The following is a 10,311-nucleotide window of genomic DNA, read 5'->3' as shown; positions in this document are numbered from 1 at the left end:
TCCATGAAAGTTTCCCATTGATAAGCATCATCTTTCTGCATATGCTTTTGTCTCAGCTCCTACCCACCAAGCATGCAAAGCCCTTTTCCTCACTTTCTTTAACCATCACAGATGATCTTTTGGACCTAGCACCTGAACCCAACCTTATCACATGTAAATGTTGGGACAGCCTACTCGAGGTCACCCTGCTTGAGCAGTGTGATTGGATAAGATGGTGTCCAGAGGCCACTACCAAGCTCAACCATGTGATAATTCTCTGAGATGTCTAAATCTGGTATCTGGCCACCAGCTCCAAACCTCTCACTACCTGTCATCACAAGCTCTTGGACTGAAGGTATTTGCCTTCTCCTTTAGGCTCTGTTTTAAGGCAGATTGACATCTCCAGAGGTCAAAATTTATAACCTTATTGCAATGTCTCCAACCATGGAGTGGTGTGATGGTTTCCATGCATGGGCCACCCTTTGGGCACCAGCCAAGACCTGCTGTGGACTGTCCCTTGTCTGAGCAAGGGCAAAGCTGAGGCCAGGCTGGGCAGCAGTGCCACACTGGGCCCCCCGAGGAAGTGAACGAGAAGAACAGAGACAAACTCCCAGCAAATTTCTAAGGTGCCTCCTACTCCTTTCTGTCCAGACAGCTCCAGCCCTAGTCCGGGATCTTATCTCTCCTCTTCCTTGCTGCACCTCATTGGTCTCCCGCCCACGACGGCCCACTCAGCTCTCTTAATTGCCCCGGCCTGGCCCAAAGTGCTGATCACATCTTCCTTCCCTGACTGCCAGCACTGGCTGCACTGGTTTTCGTCACTGATTTTCTCTAAATTTTGCTGTCGCCTCTTCAAGCCACTTTGTGAGCCCAACTCGGGCAAACACGTAAAGCCTTAAACTAGGATATCTACTTAGAGGAAAACAAATCATGAAAGCAAAAAACATTACTTCTGAGACATTTGTGGGTGTTTCAGGACTGGGCCGTGTGTTTGGTCACAAAGCTGTTCTTCTGAAAGATATTCAAATTATCCAAGATGATGGGGTATTTATTGGGCAAAGCCAGCACCAGTGGAGCTTGTTTGCTAAAGTGATGTCATTACAGCGCAATCCAGAAAGCCCTTAGGAAAGTCCATGGGATTGATCCCACCAACAGGGTCTTGCTTTTCTCATCTCTTAGAACAAACTCAGGGGAGAGGAGATGTCTTGTTTACCAGCAGCCTTCCCTTGTATTTCCAAGTAAAGGCCTGGCCTTTCTGAACTAAAGCCCAAATTCATTTCTTCCATCCTCTTCATCACCTGGCGTGACTCAACTCAAGCCCCAGGCAAGATGAACCCTATTGCCCTCAATTGCCCACACTGAGCTGAGAAAATAGGTTACTTCTCCAAGCTAAGCCAAGTCATAGCAGAGAGCCCAGTAAAAAGTGATGTGAAAGGTGGGGAGAAAGAAGCTGGCCGTGCTGCAGCCAGTGGGTGCCTGTGTGGGTGTCCTCTTCTCCACCACTGTGGTGCAACGCGTTGGAGTCTCCCAAAAGCAGCATCACAGGCCCAACTGGGTCAGCACATGCCAGGCAAGGGCTCGGCACCTTCATTGTAAAATCTCCAGTTGCAGCCTGGGTTTTATTGTAAAAGGATGAAAACAACAAAAAAATCCCTTCAATTCCTGTTGGGAAACACACCAGGATCTTGGTTGAGATGTAGCGCTGGAGTAGTGTTGGGACTTTGGAGTGAAGCGTGGCAGGTACCGCCGAGCCCCCTACGCTAATTGATGGGCTCTCTATATATCACGGCAGATAAAGGGCTCTCGTGCGGTAAATGCTGATGTTTAGAACATCCTGATAGTGTTTTGTTAACAAGAAGATAACGGAAGAGCAAGATACGTTTGTTTAGCTGCCTATAGATAAACCCAATAGGGTCTTTGTTGAGTTTTCATGACGGATGGCAGGTACTGAACGCGATAAATAATACCCCAGATCCCGACCGGAGCCACAGCAGTAGGAGTGAGAAACCAGTGGGGCTGTCGTCAGCACAGACCTGTGAGCGGGGACTGAGGACGACAGGGCTCCTGGTGGCACCAACCTGGCTTCAATTTGGTGGTGGCACTAGAAAACAGAAGGATGCACATGATGTTGGGTCCCACCAAGAGTGCAAGGGAGGAAAATAGCACTAGAGATTTATAGGGAGATGATGGTGGTGGGTGGCCCCCACCTAAAAGCATCACTGAGTCTTTCTCCAGGGCTTTCCACCAGGCATGTCCTGTCCAAGCTGGAGAAGGGTCTTCAGTGAGGCAGGGGCTCCATCGCGCTGTCATTCGTGTCCCACAGATGGGAGCGATGCGACACTGAGGGAGCATCTGGCTGCCTCCCCATCATTCCCTTCGCCGAGGTGCTCATTAATTAGCATTTCTCCCAAACCAGCCCGCTAATTGCAAGGTGGGTAGCTGCTCTTAGCGGAGGGCGAAGGCGGCCCCGGCTCCTGAGTCACTTCCCGATCATCCTGGGAGGCACCGGGCGAAAGCGGCCGTGTCCCTGTGGGACTGCAGCCATCGAGTGGAAGATGGGTTCGACAAAGCCTCCGAATGCAAAACCCATCCAGGTTTGGGAGCCTGCAAAAGAGCAAAACTCCTTCCTGCTGCAGGGAAAAGGACTGTAATCATTCTCCTGTCTCTGGCATGATCTTCCACAAAAAATTGGCCATTTGCTCTGATTTTTTTTTGTTTGTTTTATCTTATCCCTCTCTGTAGAGAACTTGGGGGCAGCTGCACTCGTCACGATGCTAAAAGCTGCTATGGCCCATTGCAAACCTTCTCCATGCTTAAAAAAGGTGATGCTACTGAGAGAGGTGATGGGTCCTTTTGGAGTTTTTTTTTTTTTTTTTTTTTTCATTTTCTTTTATACTGCTGCTTGCATGCATTGTTTTTATTATTATTATTATTATTTTCCCCACTTAAGAAGACAAAGAAAGCACCAAGCTGGGTCTGTGCATTGTCCCTGGCTGTACAGTCGTAGAGCATGTTCCATGCGAGCGGCTCCTCGGAAATACCATTGGCCCAGTTGAGTAACGCACCTTGGGGAGGATGACGAGGCTGAGGACAATGCGGAGGAAAAGAAAAGGGAGAATTAACCTTTTATTTTTTTCCTTTTTCTTCTGACCAGCTCATTTTTTAAAGAAGACACAGCTGTAAATATCTATTTGGAGCAGTTTTGTTGTACATCTGGATTCTTAAATCCAGCTTGTTGCAGCTGCAGATCTTCCTCAAATGGGAATATGGAAAGGGAAGAGCCTATATCCAAACCCGGACTCTACAGAGCTCAACGTGCAAAGCTGGAAAGCTGCTGGACGTGGTTGAAGCCCTGCTCGCCTATCTGGTGGGGAAGATCTGGTTGGATTCAGGCTCCATCGCGGCGACACTCTGCATCCCCCTGGCCCAATCCTGCTCTGCCGAGCGCTCGATCGTGGCGGAGCTGGATGAGAGCAGTGATGAAATGGAAATGAAAACCTAGTGGATCCTCCTGAGAAAGCTTGAAGCATGCACCCTCCCCCTCAGAAAAGGAAAAAAGGTGTTTTCTTCTAGTGAGACACATTAGTTTTATCTCATGGTGATCTACAAAACAAGCCACATGCCAGTTTTTGTTGGTACAAGCACAATTCTCACTGCGGGAAAAAAGAAAAGTATTTCCAAGCATGCAGGACACAAAACCTGCTACAGGCATTTTAATGACACTTTAATTAATCTGCAGGCATCGGTTAAACACAGAATATCTCAAAAGGTGTGTATGTGTGTGGGGGGTAATAACGAAAGTCAGAGCTCAAATCAAAAGACGCTTTCGTACCTGTAGAAGTTATTAAATATAATTATATCCATTTAAAACATCCCCACGCACAAAAATGGTAAACTGGAACGAAGGTTGCAAGCAAATGTCAGTAATTCAATGCTTAAAATATATATATTTATATATATAATCAAAAGAATGCTGTGATTATCATACGAACTAAAACAAACTTGAGTGCATTTAGAGGGAAGGTGAGACTTAAAAAAGATACCCAGAGAAGCGAGGTGTGGAAAATTACAGTGGAGACAGACGAACAACCTGGACTTGGAGACATCAGGCAGCCACACTGGGAAAGAAAAAAGGCAAAAGTGGATTTAAAAGCACATTCCCTTGACCCAGAACCACAGAAATGGAAATGCCTTTATCAGATGTCTGCTGACTGATACAGCATTCATCACCACCCGTTGGGATTCTCTCCTTTCCCGTTTGCTCACCAGCTGCAGCCTCACTTACACCTGCCACAAGGCTTGCTGCACAGACACCCCCTTAGGTTCAAAAGAGCCTTTTTTTAGTGTATCACAGACCATCGCCTCTTTAGCTGAACACATATATGCAGTAAACCCAAGTTTATCCAAACTAACCGCATCCACCCCAACTCCTGCGAGCAATTTGCTGAAATTGCCTTGCCTGGCTATGGATGGAGAGGGTTGGACAGACCCAGGGTCACGCATGGACTTCTCCCTGAGCCCTTGTTTTGCAAGGACCTTGCAGGGAAATGTTAGGATGTCTGTCATATGCAAATCCTTGTAGCTGAGATCCACCTCCAGGGTCAAACCTCAGCATGAGTGAGTTCCCCTAGGGATAGGTTCATATAAAGGTGCCTAGAAAGGTACCTGGAAAGGTTTGCAAGGCCACACGAGACTCAGTGGTAGGTTTTTTTGTTTGGTTGGTTTTTGGTTTTTTTTTTCATCATATGTCACTCTTAAAGCAAGACTTGGCTGCTGAAAGAGATCTTAAGCTAGGAAGCAGAAGAAAGCTCTCCTTTGCCTTATCATCAAGCGGCTCTTGTGGCCCTGAATGTGGCTGCATTGCAGAGACTGCCCGTCTTGACCTCGAACGGCTCCGGCACCGGTGTCGTCTGGCTGGCGTCGAGGGGAGCCGGGGAGCGGGGACGTGCCCGTCGCCCTCTCAGCTTATGTTCCGTGACCTGGCACAAATCACTTCACCGCCCTGCTTCGGTTTCACTATTCATAATGCTGGCATAAAACAAATCTATCCTTCACAGGGAAACGGAGCTACTCTAGTGGGGTCGCACGACCTCGCCAAGCACATCTGATGGGATCCACGTCGACTTTAGAGTCCCAACAACAAAATAAGGGCCACACTGAATAGTCCTCCACTGTTATTACCCTCATCAAGAAGATTTTGGGGCTGTTTTCTTTTTGGGGCTGTTTTCTTGCTTTGCCCAAATTCAGGCAAACTTAGGAAGGGGATTATTTGGTATGTTGGCTCGTGATGGCAAAGTGGGCGAGATGTCTCAGGAGGCCTCCTGATGGCCTAAATTCCTATAACAAACAAGTCTCTGTACTCCCTGGCTGTGGAGCATGTTACCAGCAGGGAAGAGCCAGGTCACTTTCTGAACACTTGTACTCCTGGACACCAGTGGTGTGGAAGAAGAAGCTCGAGAAGACGTCAACGAGCATCCGTCAACAAGCTGCACAAAATGGAAATGTGCAGCATCAGACCAGTAAAAGTGAGGGGCCTGTTACAAGTGTCATGGCAGCTGTGATTGAGATAAGGATAACTCCAAAGGGAGATAAAGAGCTGAAGTACTAAATTATTGCAGGAGACTAGAGAGCCTTGGGGATGGCAAGGCCAAGAGCACATTCAGCTCTGAAACTGTTTTGCAACGTGTGCATCACTAGCTGGGCTCATACCAGAAGCCCAAGTAATGCTATTTGGTAAGCGTTAACTCCGTGACCAGGGTACATGATCCAGAATCTACAAGAAAAACAAAGACGTGATACAGCTACACAGCCATTTAGACACGGCTTTGGTAAACAGAGCTGGTCTAATACTCACAGGCGCCTGGGGCATGGGCTATGGCTCCTCCCTCCACCCACCCGCACATTGGACAACTTGTACAACTCCCGAACGTAACCCTACAAGAGCCCCGATAATTAACCTGGTCCCCCTGCCTCCCTCTTTCCTCAAACCAAAATGTTTGTCTATGCTCGTAAAGACAGCCGGGCTGTCAACGAAGGTCATCTGCAAATGAAAAGCCAGGTGGACCTCCCGGCTCCGAAGCCCGTTGGCAACCTGGAGAGGTTTTCCATAGGGCTGGCGAAGCGTGGCCGTGCCAATGTGGGCACCTGGGTGTGGGAAGAACGCTGGCAGGGCGATGAACTCATGCAGGTGGAGCTCTGTCACCACCTCCCGAAGGAATCCGAGGTGAGTCCGCGGCACAGCCGTTGCCTTGTGCAACCGCGCGGAGGAAGGATCAGGCGCTGGAGCTGGGCCCCTGCTCTACAAGCCCAAGTCAACGGCACCAGGAGAAACGAGAGCCCTTTCCATGTAAGCAAACTGATCTGGCTGATATCGAATGACTCATTAACGGCTTGCAAAACTTAAGTAGACCATAGTTTGACTCTCTAGGAGTGGGAACTTCACAGCTTGAAAGGAGGATTTGATACGTGCCAAACGCTCACCTGGGGCCCAACTATTGCTAGCCAAAGCAGAGCTGCCCTTAAATAAGCTTGCAAGAAGTTACAAATTGCACACATTTTAAGTCTAAAAATTCAAACTGCTTTCCAAAGAAAAGGGCACAGAGATGAGCTGGAGCTGCACTTGCTAAACGATTTACTCCAAAGTCTGCAATGCAGGGCAGGACAGCTGAAAAGAAAATCTAGTAATTTCTGTGCTAGACTAGTGCATTTACTGAAATGGCCATGTTGGCTCAGCATGACCTAAGCTGTATGGATGACATGGAAAGTGTTTGTTCCCTGTATATAATTTGCTCCCAAGAGTGGTATTAAGGTTGCCCCTACAAACCCAAATTAGCCCTGTTGTATTCTCTGTCAAAGAGCAATTACAGCAACACAGGCACCTGCTCCAAAAAGCTTCCACCATAAATATGGAGAAGATTTGAGAAAGGTGCCTGCAAGGACAAAGAGTGAGAGCTATTGAAGAAACCATAGCAGTAGTCCCACTGTAGATGTGGGACATGTTTCTCCCAAGTCTAAAGGCTGAAGGGTTTTTGCAAATAGAGCCCTTTTATTCAGAGTAGGGTGAGTAAAGAGCATCTGTGAAGAAGCTAAGTGAATAGACTGCAGCAGTTGCTGGAGAGTTCATGATTTTGCCATGTTTTCTATGAAACCTCTGGGTACAAGTAAACACCCCAGCTAGGGTATGAGTGTGACATCTGAAGTTTAGTTTCAGAGAATACGAAAGAAGTTTCTGCACTGTTGACTGTCCATCAAGCCAGAGCACATCCAGAGGATCCTGCTGTTGGTTAAGCTCAAGAATTTGCATTTGCTGCAGTCAAATTCCCTAAACACCATCTCATGTACCTGGGTCATTTTCAATGTCCCTTGGGATCTCCTAAGTACAAAACTGATGGACATACTTGCTTTGGGAAACCCTTCTTGGGAAGCCCGAAGCAATCCTGAAAAAGAAAGAAGTTTGCATTTAACCAAGTGCACCAGGAGGACATGTACAAGGGCTATTCTTTCTCCTGAGCTGTGACGCTGCAGATACAACCTTTAGGGAAGTGGTGGCACTAAGAGTTGATGGCACGGCAGCTGGTGACACCACATCACACTTTTCATGATGGATCCAGTAAGCAAATGACAGGCTTCAACATCCCCACGATACAGCAAGTTGTCGAAGCCCTGCTGGCTTAGGAAGGAATCAACAGGCAATATTTTTTAATTTATAAAATTCCTTCTCATGACAGATTATTAAACCTCAACCTTAAACTCCCCTTTCCCCCAATTTAGCTTTGTATGCATTTTTTTTTAAGATTCAATCTCCATCATATTCCAGTACAGGCCATAAACACATGAGTTTCTGCCTGTTCTTTTGATCCAGTTCCTGGTCTTTATGGAAATGCTCATGCTGAGAATAGGGTATTGATGTATTTATTCTTTAGAAACAGCTTTCGTTTTGGGAAAGAAAGAAAAAAGAGCTTTAGGAAATAAATAAAAAGAAGAAAGAAAAAGAAAAAGAAAAAGAAAAAAGAAAAAAGAAAAGCTTCTATCTCTCTTAGGTTTAGTTGACATTGAGGTTTTCATAAAATGGGTCTTGGTCAAAAATGTGGTGCAACAATATTCCCACAAATATCAGCCAGTTGCAAGCTCAAGAGCATTTTTTTTCTGTGCTACTGAATGCAAAATCAACTTCTAGTTTGAGCAAGGCATGTGACCATCACCCAGCTGCTGGGTTTTCTGCAGCAAAAATCCCATGTTGAAGGTATCTCTGGAGGTAGGAAAGGAGCGCACCAAGGTCCCAAGAGGACCAAAGGGCTTGAAGTCCCCAGGAAAAGCCCTCTGCAAGTCCAACGGCTCATACCATCCCCGGGTGTCACACAGTGGACACCCAAACCCCATCCAAAACGCCATCACTGGCAACCAAAACGTTTCACGTCCAGTCTCTTCTGCTTGCGCCGTCCAGGTCTGAGCCATGGACCCGTCTTAAATCTCCCGTTACAGCATCCTCCACCTGCGGCTTAATAGCAGCTTTATGCTTTTTAGGTTACGACTGATCCCAGATTCCCCAGAATAAAGAGCGACTTCCCTCAATGGGATGACTGACAAGACGGCGAAGAGAAGGTTTATTCAGCGCATTATCTAATTCATGCGGCAGCGAAGGAAACTCATCTACTCGGAGCCTTAAACTTCTAAAGGAAACTGCTATGATCTCAAAGAGATTGGCCATAAAACTATTTGTATTGAAAACTTAGCCAGCGTGCCTTTAGTGCACTTCATTCATTAACATTCTTTCTGGCAAGGTTTCCATATCTCAGCGTTCATTTTATACTTTAATTTGGTTAGTAGGTCTTTGTTTAATCGTCCTATTGAAAGGAGAACAAAGACGGTTTAGGTGATACAGTGAAGTAATACACTATATTTTATCTCTTGGAAAGCCCAGACAAAGTCGGGAGGCTCTGATACCCTCCGAGCCTTTCTCTTCCAGGACATTTGGAATCACAAATCAGCTGAGGAGCATAAAGATCCTCACTGTACTTGGCCACGGACACCTTTGGAGGAGAAACACCTTGTCAGCAGGAGAAATTGGGGAGAAATTCGGCTTTTGAGCATGGCTTTGAGCATGAAGGAAGATTATCTTGGCAAAAACGCATTGTCGCTATTACCACTGCTGCATTTCTATCCATTCCCTTGCCTCAAAATCAGTAGTCAAGACAGAACCTCCAATTTCTGGGCTTTTTGCTTAAGCTCTTGATGCAAAGATCAGATTTTGCTGGGCGCAGAGGTTTGGGATGTTGGTTAATTTGCAGCAAGGACCCAGTATTTCATTTTCCCCTGCTAATCTGCAGACATAGGCTGCAGGATGAAAAAAAAAGAAAAAATAGGATAAAAAAAAGGTCCCGTTCCATAAAAGATATTGCTGCTCCCTATGCCCACAGCTGGCCGAGGAGCGCGGAGGGCAGCTCCTGCGCTGGTGCAAACCGACACAGCCCCAACTGCCTCCAGATAAAAATCTGGCCCTGCAGAACAGGCAGGATCCAACAAGCTTTTCTCACGGAATAACTTTGACACCATTTTCTTTAATATTTGCTATTAATATTCCCTGCACGGCTGGCGTCCGTGCTGCACCGGGAAACTGCAAAGGGCTGGGGGGGAAACAGCACCTGACTTGATACAGGGGCTGTGGGCATCCGGCGAGCGGTCTGCTTCCCCCCGAAACATCCACTCCTGAAATCCAGAGTTTTTAACTCTTTCTATTAACGAACTTTACACTCATGGTGCAAATAGACGCAACAAGCTTTCCCCTTTGATAAAGTTGCTCCCAGTTTTATGATACTTCTTCATAAAACAGACGAAGAAGGAAACCTTTAAAAGTCTCCAGTTTCCCTCCTTTGGAATAAAACTTGGCTGCTGGTGGTGCCAAAAAACATCCACTTTGCAGACCCCAAAATGGCCAAGCAATGAAGCTGCCCACGCGAGGGGCATTTCACAGCGGCCCCGCGGTGGCAGTAAGTATTTTGGAAGCCGATTATTCTTTTTTTGCCATCGATTCCTGCTGTCCCGCGGGCTCGGTGAAAGCGGAGTCGGGCTCTTCACGGCTGCTGAGCGAGGCCGGCCTCGAGCTCGTGACCCGGAGGTGAAAGGCTCCTTCTCCAGTTACTAATCCCGGGAGCCACACGAGCCTCCTGAAAATGATTCTCTGGTTTTATTACCACCAAGGTCATTTATAAAATCAGAAAACGGGGGTGAGGAAACCCGTGCGGCTGCCACGGTGGGCAAGTGCTTGCAGAAACACCTGAAACGTACCTGAAATGGCACAAGTTGTGCCCCAGCGTCGCATCTTGAATAATTCAC

The sequence above is a fragment of the Tinamus guttatus genome, unplaced genomic scaffold (genome assembly GCF_059628265.1).
Source record: "Tinamus guttatus ecotype Peru unplaced genomic scaffold, ASM5962826v1 Tinamus_guttatus_pri_ptg000201l, whole genome shotgun sequence".
In the NCBI taxonomy this organism is placed as follows: domain Eukaryota; kingdom Metazoa; phylum Chordata; class Aves; order Tinamiformes; family Tinamidae; genus Tinamus; species Tinamus guttatus.
This window is presented reverse-complemented; position numbering follows the sequence as displayed.